Source organism: Rhincodon typus, chromosome 5, assembly GCF_021869965.1.
Source record: "Rhincodon typus isolate 14 chromosome 5, sRhiTyp1.1, whole genome shotgun sequence".
Lineage (NCBI taxonomy): Eukaryota > Metazoa > Chordata > Chondrichthyes > Orectolobiformes > Rhincodontidae > Rhincodon > Rhincodon typus.
The window spans coordinates 10,139,863-10,155,353 of record NC_063336.1 but is presented as its reverse complement, the minus strand read 5'-3'; the positions used below and the strand labels follow the sequence as shown (position 1 = coordinate 10,155,353).

The following is a 15,491-nucleotide window of genomic DNA, read 5'->3' as shown; positions in this document are numbered from 1 at the left end:
GGGGGAGGGGAAGGGGGTTCTGAAATAAATAGGGAGAGATGGGGAGAGAGAGAGAGGCCCGAAACGTCAGCCTTCCTGCTCCTCTGATGCTGCTTGGCCTGCTGTGTTCATCCAGCTCTACACCTTGTTATCTCAGATTCTCCAGCATCTGCAGTTCCTACTAGCTCTAAGGCAAATGGTATGTTGGCCGTCATAGCAAAAGGATTCAAGTACAAGAACAGGGATGTCTTGCTGCAATTGTACAGGGCCTTGGCGATACCTGGAATATTGTGTGCAGTTTTGGTCTCCTTTTTTGAGGAAAGATGTTCTTGCCATAGTGGGAGTGCAGCGAAGATTCACCAGGCTGATTCCTGGGTTGGCAGAACTGACATATGAGGAAAGAGTGAGTCGGTACTGGAGTTTAGAAGAGTGAAGTGTTGGAGGGGTCTCATAGAAACCTATAAAATCCTAACGAGACTAGACAAGTTATGATGCTCCCAACACCAGAAGAGTCGAGAATCAGGCATCACAGTCTAGTTTAAAGAAAAGGGGCAAGCCTATTAAGAGTGAGATAAGAAGAAATTTTTCTCACTGAGAAAGTGGTGAGCCTGTGGAATTCACTGCCACAGAAAGTAGTTGATGCCAAGACATGGATGATTTCAAGGATTTGCATGTAGCTCTTGGGGCTAAAGGTATCAAAGGATACGGCTGAAGAGTAATTGAGTTGGAGATCAGCTGTAATTAAATGGAATGGCTTGAAGGGCTGAATGACCTACTCCTGCTCCTATTTTTATGTTGCTCAGGTGACCATGTAACCAATGGTGATTATAGTAATTATAGTTGATTTTCCAGCTGACCCTGGATGTGCTGGGCCTGTCTCTCCAGGGTAACCCTCCAACCTGACCATGGGGGCAGGCAGAGAGTCGCAGGATTGGCTGCATCGTTGCAATCGCTGGGCAATAACAGACCATGCATCAAGAGACAGACTGCATCCAGCTCCGGTTTCTTCAATCCAAGCGCTGGTGCCTCCTATGTGCCTGCCTGCAGCATCTGTCCCTCTCTGTACATCTGGCCAAAATCCTGTCATCCCCAAGACATCAGGGTCACCTCCTGCCCTAGTCTCTCACAGTCCTCCAGCCACCAATGGACTGGGGCTTTACTCTTACACGCATCTGCAGTGCCTGTCAGCGTGTGGAGCTCACCACTGTGTGGTCCCACACTCATTGCACTTATTGATCTCATCAACGTGCTCCTTGGAGTTCCCAAGAGGAAGGTTTCCCAAAACACCCTCCTGTGTCTCCACACTATCCTCTGAGGATGTCATGGAGGTCTCCACAGTGGGAGGTGGGCTGGTCCTTGAGAGGGTAGGTGCCCCTGTAAGACACAAGAGGCCAAAGGCATTGCAGCCCCTGGTTAGCATTAGTATTGGGCGCTTGGTTATATCACTGTGCCAACAGGATGATAAGTGTTACTTACTCAGGTGGCAGGATATGGATGTGTTCACATCCCCCTTTTTTGTCCTGCCAGGGAAAGAACTCTTTCCTCAGAAGGGCTGAGGACGCCCCTCCACCTGTCCAAAGTCACTCCACCCTGCTATGGGATTCACCCGACAATGGGATCTGCATTGCTAATGGAATCGGCCCTGCTATGGGATCTGCCCTAATATGGGATATGACCTGCTATGGGATCTTCCGTACTATGGGATCCACCCTGCTATGCAATCCGCCCTGCTATGGGATCTGGCCTGCTACGGGATCTGCCCTACTCTGGGATCTGCTCTGCTATGTGATCTGGACTGCTATGAGATTTGCCCTGATATGGGATCTGCACTGCTATGTAATCTGCTATGCTATGGGATCTGCCCTGACATGGGATCTGCCTACTACTGGATCTGACCTGCTATGGCATCCACCCTGCTATGGGATCCAACCTGCTATGGGATCTGAACTACCATGGGATCCACCCTGCTATCGGATCCACCCTGATGTGGAATCTGCCAAGCTAATGGGAAGTCTTCCCCTATAAGAAGGGGGGGTCAAGCTGAGTAAGGTACAAATGGGTGGCACAGCTGTGACAGCTAGTGTCCATGGTGCATTGCTCTAAGGGAGTGAGGTGGCAGTGCAGAGACCATGCCAGGTTAGTGGTGTGAGCGTTGGTTATTGAGGGAGAGTGAGGGGAGGTGTTGCATGCAGTGAGGGGCTATCAAGGCATATTGTTGTGCATTGTTTGCCATAAGTTACCTTTAATTTGGATAGTTATTAAGAAATCTCACAGACAACTATTGAAACAATGATGTAAACTTTATTCAATGTAGCAACCAAAATAAGACCCCCATAAGCAAGTTAAGCCTCACAATCCAACTTGGCCATTACCCAGTTAATGGTGGAACTTGGCAACATTTCCACCAATTGTGTCTGTCTCTGGAAGGGTCCAGGGTTTGTTCCTTGTACAGCGTTGTTCTTCAAAGTTCTGCTGAGGGTGGAGTTCTGGTGTTCAATTCTTATGCCAATTTTCATCCTTGAGATCATTATTATCAATTCCTTAAAGTCCTTTCATTCAAACTGCAAGCTCCTCTCCCCTTGCCCACCCATTTCCACAAGGACCTCAAGGTCCGTCTCAGAGAGGCATGGTGCCAGCCTTCCCCTTCTCTGCCGTCTCTCCACCCCGCCCCGAACGGGTAGGTGCAGCCTCCAGGTGGCAGCACTGCTGCTGATGCTGGGCAGTGGGCTTCAGAAGATGGCACAGCTGCAATGGTTGATGGTCATGGAGGGGAGTGGTGGTTGTCTCTGCTGAGTGGCACATTGTTCCGGGAATGATACACAGTGGGTTGGGTGGGGGGCAGAAATCGGATGGGATTCTCATTGCGAGAGCTCAGATGGCAATTAATGCAGTGAGTTTGGTAAAGATACTGTGAGGAAGCCCACTTGGCTTTGCAATGGGAACCATTCACCAAACATGAGGTTAACTCACATTTTGCCATAAAAAAAGGCTAAGTTCAGCCTGCTGTATTTGTGCACAGCAGGATTCCAAAACTGCGATAATAATCAGTCAATTTGTTTTATAGAGTCATACAGCACAGAAACAGACCCTTTGATCCAACTCATCCATGCCAAACTAAACTAGAGATAGCAAGAACTGCAGATGCTGGAGTCAGAGATAACACCCAGTGTGGAGCTGGAGGAACACAGCAGGCCAGGCAGCATCAGAGGAGCAGGAAAGTTGACGTTTCGGGTCAGGACCCTTCTTCAGAAATTACGAACTAAACTAGTTTCACCTGCCTGCATTAGGCCCATACCTCTCTAAACCTTTCCTGTTCATGCACCAAACCAAATGTCTTTTAAATGTTGTAACCATAACTGTTGTCCTGGAAGTTCATTCCACTCATGAACCACACTCTTGTGTGGAAAAAGTTGTCCCTGAGGACCCTTTTAAATATTTCTCCTCTCACCCTAAAAATGTGGCCTCTAGTTCTGCAAGCTCCACCCTCGGAAATAGACCTTTGCTATTCACATTATCTATACTTCTGATGATTTTATGCATGTAGCGTATGCAGCTTTGCTGTGCTGTGTCTGCAATGCGATCTTTCGAACTGAATGGGAAAGATCCCTTGGTACCATTCAAAAGAGGAGCTGGAAAGTTGTCCCAGCAACCTGCTTTTTTCCCCAAAACCAGTATCACCAAAAAACGCCTACTATTAATTTCACGTCATCAGCATGGATGTCTCAAAGAGTTCTGAGGAAGGGTCACCGGACCCGAAATGTTAACTCTAACTTTTTTCTTCGCAGATGCTGCCAGACTTGCTGAGCTTTTCCAGCAACTTCTGTTTTTGTTTTGTTCCTGATTTGCAGCATCCGCAGTTCTTTCGGTTTTCATGAATTATGTCTGAGGTGTTAAGTCTCTGCTGCAGAAATTGGTAGCCTGTGTGCACACCGTGAACTCCCACAAACGGCAGCGAGATTCATTTCTGAAGAGAGGTCCAGACCCGAAACATCAGCTTTCCGGCTCCTCTGATGCTGCCTGGCCTGCTGTGTTCCTCCAGCTCCACACTGTGTTATCACAGCAGCGAGATTCATGTTGTTTGGGACAGATGGAACCGGGACACCGGGAGAAAGAGCACAGTTTGTGCTCCTCAAACAAGAACAAAAATAAGAGCGAAGAACTGTGGATGCTGGAAATCTGAAACAAAACTAGAAATAGCTGGAGAGACTCAGCAGGTCTGGCAAGATTTGTGGAGAGCCCATTCTAGCGTCGCTACGCTCAAAATATTAACTCTTGCGTTCTCTCTCCACAGATGCTGCCAGACCTGCTGAGTTCTTTTCCCCCCAGCGGTTGCTGTTTTTGTTACACTTGTGACTTTTTTCCCAGTGCCATGTGATCTTTTGTAATCAGCTGCGAGAACGGATAGGGTCTCAGTTTCGCATCTGAAACATAATTCCCTCTGCTCTGCACAGCACTCACTGTTGACCTAGATTTGTGGGCTCAAGTTAGTCTCTTAAGTGGAATTTGAGCCCAGAAAATTTCTGAGCGACGGGAAAGTGCAGCCCAGTGAAGTGTGGAAGTGAGTGGTTTTATCTCTGAGCTAATCCCACAGTGAGGTCGGGGGGAATAACATTAATACATTTCCATTTCCTGATGGGTGCATGCAAACAAGGGGCTGGCAGAGACACCCAGTCAGACTCCACCTCCCTCTGGATCAAAACTGGAAGGAGGAAATCCACACGAAATGTGGAGGGGCCCGTCCTCAAATCCTACTAACGATAAATGATCCATTTCGCTGTACTCGGAGACAAGATATCCATTTCCATGTGCGTTTACTTCCTGCCGGTTTCTCCCCTTTCCCTTGGGTCTTGTTCCAGCTTTGAGACAATGGCAAAAAAATTATACATAAACCTCTTCCCAAACCAGAAACAGCTATTGATGTAAGACTTCCAACAAATAATAGAATTTCCTCTTCAAACTGATAAGAGAATCCTGTTTTGCTGCAGTGTACCCTTGTAGGTAAAAAAAAACTTTTGGGCCACGCTTTTGGATCTCAAATTGCTCCATGTTTCAAACCAGAAATGGCCAAGTAACAGGGTCCCAGGAAGGGACACTTGATACTTTTCCTGTTACCTGAGGCTAATCCTATCAGTGTTACAGATATCCTCGTCTCCGAGATTCCTCGGTCCTTGCATTTCTGAGAAATGTGGACTTTTCCCATTTCGTACACTCACAGATAGCAAGGATGACACAAAGAGACTGAAGACGGATGCAGGAGCAAATTGCTGCAGATGCTGGAATCTGTACTGAAGACAAAAATTGCTGGGTATTACAGCAGGCCAGGCAGCATCTGTGGAGAGACAGCAAGCTAACGTTTGGAGTCTAGATGACTCTTCATCCGAGAGGGATGTAGACAGGTTCAGTGAATGGGCCAAAAAACAAGGCAGTTGGAATATAATGTGGGAAAATATAATGTGAAATCATGCACTTTGGCAGGAAGAATTGAGGAACTGAATATTATTTTAATGGAGCAGAAAGCTATGGAATGGAGGAATTTGGGAGTCCTTGACTGTGGATCATAAAAAAGCTAGAATCCAAGTTCAGCAGGTAACTTTTTTTTTATTCACTCATGGGATGTGGCATCACTGCCTGAACAACATTTATTGCCTGTCTGTAGCTTCGCTTGAACTGAGTGCTTTAGATCATAGAATCCCTACAGTGTGGAAACAGGCCCTTTGGCCCAACAAGTCCACACCAACCTTCAGAGCATCCCACCCAGAGCCATCCCCCTATAACCAACCTAATCTACACATCCCTGAACACTATGGGCAATTTAGCATGGCCAATCCACCTAGCCTGCACATCTTTGGACTGTGGGAGGAAACCGGAGCACCCAAAGGAAACCCACGCAGACACTGGGAGAATGTGCAAACTCCACACAGACAGTCACCGAAGGGTGGAATTGAACCTGGATCCCTGGCACTGTGAGGCAGCAGTGCTAACCACTGAGCCATCGTGCCATCTGTGTTAGGTCATTTCAGAGAGCAGTTAATATTCAATCACATTGGCTGTGTATCTGAAGTCCCATGTAGACCAGACCAGGTAAGGATGGCAGATTTCCTTCTCTGAAGGACACTAGCGATCCAGACAACAGGCAATAGTTTCATTGATTCTTAATTGAAGAGTTCCTTTTTAATTAAATTCAAATTCTACCATCTGCTACGGCAGGATTCGAACCCATGGCCCTGAAACATTAACTGAGTTTCTGCATTAATAGTCTAGTGATAGAATTGCTAGGCCATTGCCTTTCCAGGGAATAGAGAAGGCAAATGGAATGTTGACCTCATTTTCAAAGGGAATGGTGTATCAAAGTCAGTAGGTTTTGCTAAAACTATCCTTGTCAGGCTGCAGTTGGAATCCTGTGAACAGTTTTGGGCCCCTTATCTAAGGAAAAATATACCAATATGGGAGGCAGTCCAGAGAAGGTTTGCTATGCTGATACCAGGTATGGAGGATTGTCTTATGTGGAGTGGTTCAGTAAATCAGGCCTATACTCATTGAAATATAAAAGAATGAGAGGCGACTTACTCGAAATAAACAAAATTCTTAACAGACTTGACATGGGAGATATGGAAAAGTTCTTTCCTCTCATGGGAGAATCTAGGACCAGAGAGCATCATCTCAGAATAATGGTTCACACGTTTAAGACAGAGATGAGGAAGAATTTCTTCCCTCAGACGGTAGTGAATCTGTGGAATTCTTTACTGCAGGGGACTGTGGAGGTTGGGTCATTAAGTACATTCAAGGCTGAGACAGACGGATGTATAACCAACAAGGGAATCAAAGTGGAAGAAGCAGGAATTGAGGATTATTAGGTCAGCCATGATTGCATTGAGTGGTGGAGTATATCCAATATGGTTAACTTGCCTACTTCTGCTCCAACATATTATGGTCTTATGGCCCTATGGTAATTCACAGCTGTGGACCTAACATGTTCCCACTCTCAAATTGGTAGCAGCAGTTTCAGAGGAACAAGCGTGAAACCACATAGATTCCAAGACAAGAGCTCTTCTATAAACAAACTTTTCCTGTTGCCCGTTTCCTTGTTTTCGGTAGATGGGGTCCTGATTTAATTGTGTGTGTTCCGCTATTGTTATGGCTGTGATGATTCAAGAAATAGTCACTTATATCTGACTTGTTTTCGACAATAGCAAGTGCTCCTTCCTTTGTTAGTTTGAGTGACACATCAAAAACCTGTGTGGCAATCACATATTTTGAGACAGGTTTTACTGTAAATCAGCATCAAAAAAAGAAATCTAAATAAACGTTAGTGATGACTGATTTGAGATCTGAATTGGGCTGCTGTTCTTACCTGTTTTAGTGAGTCAGGCAGCAGGAAATTGGAAGTCAGTGTAAGTTCAGTGAAGGTTAATCTCCTGTATGTCAGGAACTGGAATAAATGATGTATGCCTTCCCTGGAAATATACAGGAAATGTAGGGGCACAGTGTCCATTGTTGAGGTTAAACAAGAAAATGGAAAGGTACAGTTCACTTAAATTTGTCCACATCGTAACAGATCAAACTATACAAGACACGAGTCAGAGAATAGCTAGAATACCTGTAAACAGTATCTGAGGAAGGATATGCTGGCATTGGAGACAGTCCAGAGAAGGTTCATAAGGCTTACACCAGTTATGGAGGTAAAGAAGCAAAACACTGCGGATGCTGGAAATCTGAAACAAATAAAGAAATTGATGGAGAAACTCAACAGGTCTGGCAGCATCTGTGAAGAGAGAAACAGAGTTAATCTTTCAAGTCCAGTATCATACCAGATCTGAAACGTTAACTCTTTCTCTCTCCATACATGCTGCCTAGCCTGCTGGATTTCTCCAGTTTTTTCTGTGGTTGACTAAGTATGGAGGGATTGTCTTATCGAGTGTGCTGTGCCACTCATGGCTGAGCTGGTCAACAACAACAACAAAAACAACAACAACCAAAGTTGCTGGAAAAGCTCAGCAGGTCTGGCAGCATCTGTGGAGGAGAAAACAGAGTTAACGTTTCGGGTCCGGTGACCCTTCCTCAGAACAGAACTGGCTAGGCCCGAAATGTCAGCCTTTCTGCTCCTATGATGCTGCTTGGCCTCCTGTGTTCATCCAGCCCTGCACCTTGTTGTCTCTGGTAATCCTCAACTCCACTTTCCTGCCTTTCCCCCATAACCCTTGATTCCCTTTCCTGATTATAAGTCTGTCCATCTCAGCCTTGAATATACTTAATGACCCAGCCTCTCCAGTCCTCTGTGGTAAGGCATTCCACAGGATCACTATCCTCTGAGAGAAAAAATTCCTCCTCATTTCTGTTTTAAATGTGCGATCCTTTATTCTGAGATTGTGTCTCTGCACCTAGACTCTCCCACTAGGGGAAACAACTTTTCTGCATTTAACCTGTCGAGCCCCGTAAGAATTCTGTGTGCTTCAATCAAGTCACATCTCATTTTAAATTCTCCATCTATACTTCCCACTGCCTCAGGAAAGCAACCCCTCCCACCCTGGTTATACTGTATTCTACACTCTTCCTGCAGGCAGAAGATATAAAAGTTTCTGTACAGGTACAAATAGATTTAAGAACAGTTTCTTCCCCACTGTTATGAGATTTCTGAATGGAACCCCCAAATTTTAAATTTAATATTGACCTCACTCCTTGCATATCTTCTCTGCAGCCGTAACTTTATATTCTTCGCTCTGTTCAATTGCCCTATGATCTTTGTGCGTTATGATCTGCCTGTACTGCACACAAAACAAAATATTTCACTGTACCTAGGTACATGTGACAATAATAAATCAAATCAAATCAAATTCCAATGAGTACAGAACCAAACCAATCAAACTCTTCTCATAAAACAGTTAGGATTAGGTCTTAGCCTAGCGAACATTTTTTGGACTGCCTCCAATGCGACTCCATTTTTCCTTAGGTAAAGGGTCCAAACTGTTTATGGTATTCCATGGAACTTTGTATAATTTTAGCAAAGAGTTATAGAGTCATACAGCAAGGAAAACCAAACTAGTCCCATTTGCCTGCATTTGGTCCATACCTTTTATTAGTTCATAAGAACATAAGAACTAGGAGCAGGAGTAGGCCATCTGGCCCCTCAAGCCTGCCCCGCCATTTAATAAGATCATGGCTGATCTTTTTGAGACTCAGCTCCACTTACCCACCCACTCACCATGACCCTTAATTCCTTTACTGTTCAAAAATTTATCTAGCCTTGCCTTAAAAACATTCAGCGAGGTAGCTTCAACCACTTCACTGGGCAGGGAATTCCACAGATTCACAACCCTTTGGGTGAAGAAGTTCCTCCTGACCTCAGTCCTACATCTGCTTCCCTTTATTTTGAAGCGATGCCCTCTAGACCTAGTTTCACCTGCTAGCGGAAACAACCTCCCTGCCTCCACCTTATCTATTCCCTTCATAATCTTATATGTTTCTATAAGATCTCCCCTCATTCTTCTGAATTCCAATGAGTATAATCCCAGTCTACTCCGTCTCTCCAACCCTCATAATCCAACCCTCTCAACTCTGGAATCAACTGAGTGAATCTCCTCTGCACCCCCTCCAGTGCTAGTATATCTCTTCTCAAGTAAGGAGACCAAAACTGCACACAGTACTCCAGGTGTGGCCTCACCAGGACTCTATACAGCTGCAGCATAGCCTCCCTGTTTTTAAACTCCATCCCTCGAGCAATGGCAGACAAAATTCCATTTGCCTTTTTAATTACCTTCTGCACCTGCAATCCTACTTTTAGCGATTCATGCACAAGGACACCCAAGTCCCTCTGCACAGCAGCGTGCTGCAATTTTTTACCATTTAAAACATAGTCCATTTTGCTGTTATTCCTACCAAAACGGATGACCCCACACTTATCAACATTGTACTCCATCTGCCAGACCTTTGCCCACTCACTTAGACTATCTATATCCCTCTGCAGACTTTGTGTCTTCTGCACACTTTGCTCTACCACTCACCTTAGTGTCATCTGCAAATTTTGACGCACCACACTTAGTCCCCAACTTCAAATCATCTATGTAAATTGTAAACAATTGCGGTCCCAACACTGATCGCTGAGGCACACCACTAGCCACTGACCACCAACCAAAAAAACACCCATTTACCCCTACTCTTTGCTTTCTACTAGTCAATCAATCCTCTATCCATGCCAATACATTACCTGTAATACCATGGAACTTTATCTTATGTGGCAGCCTTTGGTGTGGCACTTTGTCAAATGCCTTCTGGAAATCTAGATACACCACATCCACAGGTTCCCCATTGTCCACCATGCAAGTAATGTCCTCAAAGAATTCCACCAAATTAGTTAAACATGACCTACCCTTCATGAACCCATGCTGGGTGATTCCAATGGGACAATTTATATCCAGATATCTTGCTATTTCTTCCTTAATGATAGATTCAAGCATTTTCCCCACTACCAAAGTTAAGCTAACTGGCCTATAGTTACCTGCTTTTTGTCTACTTCCTTTTTTAAACAGTGGCGTCACATTGGCTGTTTTCCAATCTGCGGGAACCACCCCAGAGTCCAGTGAATTTTGGTAAATAATTACTAGTGCATTTGCTATTTCCCCCATTACCTCTTTTAGTACCCTGGGATGCATTTCATCACGGCCAGGAGACTTGTCTACCTTTAGCCCCATTAACTTGCCCAGCACTGTCTCCTTAGTGATAATGATAGTTTCTAGGTCCTCACCTGCTATAACCTTCTTGCCATTAGTTTTCGGCATGTTATTTGTGTCTTCCACTGTGAAGACCGACACGAAATAACTGTTTAATGTCTCGGCTATTTCCTCATTCCCAGTTATTAAATTGGCCTTCTCATCTTCTAAAGGACCAATGTTTACCTTCGCCACTCTTTTACGATTTACATATTTATAGAAACTTTTGTTGCCTGTTTTTATATTCTGAGCTAGTTTACTCTCATAATCTATCTTACTTTTCTTTATAACTTTTTTTGTGGCTTTCTGTTGGCCTTTAAAGATTTCCCAGTCTACTAGTTTCCCACTACTCTTCGCTTTTTTGTATGTGTTTTTTTTCAATCTGATACTTTCCTTTATTTCCTTAGACATCCATGGCTGGGTCTCTCTTTTCCTACAGTTCTTCCTTATCACTGGAATATACTTCTGCTGAGCACTGTGAAAAATCGTTTTGAAAGTCTTCCACTGTTCCTCAATTGACCCACCATAAAGTTTTTGCTCCCATTCTACCTTAGCTAACTCCTTCCTCCTTCCTTCAAAGTCTCAATTCACACAGAATTGATACAGAGTAGAAGGAGGCTATTGAACCCATTGTACTAGTACCAGTTCTATTACTGAGTGCCCATCTCCTGCCTTTTCTCTATGTCCCTGCATGGCATTTCTATCCAAATAATCATCCAATGCCCTCCTGAATGCCTCAAATAAACCTGCCATCACCAAAACTCCAGACAGTGCACTCCATATCCTCAACTGCTCACTGAGTGAAAAAAGTTTTTCTCACCCTTGCTTCAGTTCCATATCTGTGCCCTCTTGTTCTTGCTCCTTTTACACTTGGGTGGAGAGGCGATGGCCTAGTGGTTTTATCACTGAACTGTTAATCCAAAGACCCAGATAACATTCTGGGGACCTAGGTTCACCTTGCCATGGCGGATGGTGGCGTTTGAATTCAATAAATATCTGGAATTAATCATCTAATGATGATTGTGAGTCAGTTGTCGTAAAAACCCATCTGATTCACTGACGTCCTTTAAGGAAGGAAACTGCCATCCTTACCTGGTCTGGCCTACATGTGACTCCAGGCTCACAGCAATGTGGTTGACTCCTAACTGGACCTCTGGTCAATAGATACTGCCTAGCCAGCAGCACCCTCATCCTGAATGAATTAAAAAAAAACAGCTTCTCTCTTTCCAGCAGGCTCATGATTTTCAAGACCTCTATCAAATCACCTCACACCTTCCTTCTGTCCAGGGAGAACAGTCTCAGTTTGTTCAATCTATCTTCATAATTGAAGTTTCTCATTCCTGGAACCATTCTTGTAAATCACTTCTGCACTCTCTCCAATACGTTCACATCTTGCCTATAATATGGTGCCCAAAACTGTACACAATATGCCTGCTGAGGTCCAACAAGTGTCTTGTACAAGTTCAACGCCACCTCCTTGCTCTTTTACTCTATGCCCCGATTAATAAAGCAGAGAACACCGCATCTATTATTTACTGCTCTCTCCACGTGTCCTGCTACCTTCAAAGATCTGTGCACATATACACCTGGGTCCCTGGGGCAACTGATCAGGATGAGAGAGAAAAACACTACCTACACAGAACACATATTATCCAACAGACCCAGAGGTTTGACCATTGAGAGATTAGGATAATATAAGGGTTATGTATTCAAAGCATATGCAGAGACTCATGGAAATAAACTACGGAGGTGTGAGAATGTTGTATATAGTTAGTAACTTGTTTAAAAATGAGCATGATAATGCATTTTGGCTTTTTTTTGTTACATAAAAGATGTTTGGACTGAAATGCAATTATGTACAAACGTCTGTCCTAGTTTGCTGTAGTCATGGGACTTCAAAAGCATGAGGCACATATCCACAAGGCAGACACCTTAAGGATTACTTCAATAAAGCTATTACGTTGATCACTCAAAATACATACCAAATAAGACCTTGGCAGGAAGGCCAGTGGACAACTTTCCAGTTCTACTGCCAAGTGAGACCCTTATGTGGACAATTAACACCCTCTTAAAAGATTTTCCGTTCTGCCACTGGTATTCAACAAGGAGTGGACAAGAGCGCTATGGCATGGGGGACTCGAAAAGCAAATCCTATTGGGATTCAAAGTTTGTAAAGCGTCTGAGTAACAGGCCTAGACTCAGGAAGGTTAGGTGGGTCGGTAGGGGGTGAGGTGCTGGTCTAGAATATCAGCCTAGGTCAATCTTCAGGTATCTGACATGGCCAGCTAACTAGGCTTTAGGCCCCCTACCCAAGTTAGAGGGACTGAATGCCTGAAGTCAGGCTTTCCAGGAAATAGAGCAGATATTAACCTAAAATTTAAAAACCGAAAGAACTGCGTATGCTGTGAATCAGAAACAAAAACAAAGTTGCTGGAAAAGCTCAGCAGATCTGGCAGCATCTGTGAAAAAGAAATCAGAGCTAACGTTTCGGGTCCGGTGACCCTTCCTCAGGGTTTACCAGCAACTTCTGTTTTTGTTTCAACTTAAAATATGCTGGGTCAGCCGATTTGAAATTAAATTGAGTGGAATAAGGAGGAGAAAATATATGAAGCCTGGTAACCACCTAATGATTGAATAGAAATTTCACTGGTTTTAAAGTGCGTATGCTTTGCTGAGGGAACGTGTGTATGCTTCCATCAAGTCTTGTAACGCAGCAGTGATGCTCTGAACTGTCACAGTAACGCTGGAGAAACTGAAACTTTGTGTAAAACAGATGGTGAATTAGATGTGATAATGTGGACTATTTATCAGCTAAATTTGTGATTTTCATGTGTTGTGCTGTATAACTAGCTTACAGTGGGGTAACGTGAAAGTTATATGCTAAAGCTCATTAAAAGCAATAGACAAGCGTTTTTCCCAAGGAGACACGAGCAAGATGTAATAAATTAATTGATCATACCTATATGGAAAACATGACACATTTGTGACATTAACCATTTGACAAACTGGACATTTGCTGGAGCCTGGATCATGTCAAACGTGAGAATGTGTAGCTTCTTTGTAATGGAAGCAGTATAAAAAAAAAATTCCCTTCTCTTACAGCAAAAGTAGCTTAGTTAGGGAACAAGATGTCATTTGATCAGTCCCTAGAGGTTAAGAACAGAGCAGGCTCATAACCTGTTCGGATCATCAGAGATCCATTTAAAAAGGTTCACTTTTGATTGTAAGCATTGTGTGGGAAAGAATTTGCAGTATTTCTTTCCAGTATACATTTTGAACAGTAATTAAGGGTTATGGTGAGCAGGCGGGTAAGTGAAGCTAAGTCCACAACAAGATCAGCCATGATCTTGCTGAATGACAGAGGCAGCCTACTCCTGCTCCTGTAGGTGTTCTTATAGTGTAATGAAGATCATTGGGTATATTCCATTGTTAGAACTGCTTGGGTTGTTGATACCCAGAGTAAACCTGATGGGCCACAGAAAGTGGGAATAATAGCCTAAGCTCGCTATTCGATCCTCACAACTGAAGCTGCTCATTCATTCCATTTTTCCTGTAATGTGGTGCCCACAACTTTAAACACTATTGCACCTAGGGTCTAACAAGTGCCTCATACAAGTTGGTGGTATGCTATGCTCCTATTAATAAACCTATTAATGAAGACTGTTAGTGTCCAACAATGGGTTGTGTGAAATAGCAGATTAATAATAAGGCCTGGTGAGTGGGGCTAGGATATAGGTTTAGGGCTTGAAATTTCCTGTGGAATTCAATATCGGAGTCCAGAAGGCTACAGGGTCCCTCGTGGAAGATGAGGTGTTATTCTTCCAGCTCATGCTAGAGCAATCCAGAGACAGAGGCCAGGGAAGAGGGTGGTGCGTTAAAGTGATAGGCAGCAGGAAGGTCGGGTCATTTTTGCAGCCGAACGTAGATGCTCTGGTGAGGCGGTCACCTAGTCTACGTTTCATTTCCCCAAAGTACAAGAGACCACATTGTGAGCAGCAAATGCAGTAGAAGAGAGTCTGGGCAGTGCAGGTGAAGTTTGCTTCACCTGGAAGGTATGTTTGGCCCTTGGATACTGAGGAGGGAGGAGGTAAACGGGCAGTAGTTACACCTTTGGCAAATGTAGGGAAAGGTGCCATGGGGGTTGTTGGGAGTGAAGGAAGAGTGGACCAGGATATCCTGCAAGGACTGTTCCCTCTAGAAGGTGGACAAGGGAGCAGAGGGGAATATATGTCTGGTGGTGGCATCTCACTGGGAGGTGGTGGAAATGGTGTCTGATGATCATCTGGATGTGGATGCTGGTGGGATGATAAGGACAAAAGGGAACTTCATCACCGTTGTGGGAGGAAAGAAAGGAAGGAAAAAAAAAAAAAAGGAGAGAGAGAGAGAGGATGAGGGTGTAAGTGTGGGAGATGCGTCAGACCCGGTTGAGGGCCCTGTAAAATATAGTGCTGGGGAATCCTTGGTTGAGGAAGAAGGTGGACATTTCAGAGGCTGCCTTGAAGTTGGTATCATTGGAACATATGCTACAGAGACAAAAAGGAATTGAGACAATGGAATACACAGTCTTTACAGGAAGCAGGGTGCAAGGACGTATAGTCCAGGTAGCTGTGGTGGGGAAATAAGAAAAAAAAAACGGGAGCGTTTAATAATGGATAATAGTGGCCAATCTATCACCCGAAACAGATGGTGAGGAAGGGAAGAAGTCAGGGAAGGAGAGAGCAGGGTGGAAGTTGAAAGCGGAATAGATGAAATCTTTCAAATCTGGAATTTTAAAAAAAACACCTTTTAAAACAACATGCAGCAGAACTT

General features: G+C 44.2%; 1 protein-coding gene across 1 annotated transcript in view; it reads right to left on the bottom strand.

The window, feature by feature from the left end:
- LOC109913754 (xanthine dehydrogenase/oxidase) overlaps window positions 1-15,491 on the bottom strand; it is a 193,491-nt gene that overhangs the window by 53,281 nt on the left and 124,719 nt on the right. The gene's annotated exons all lie outside the window — the stretch shown is intronic.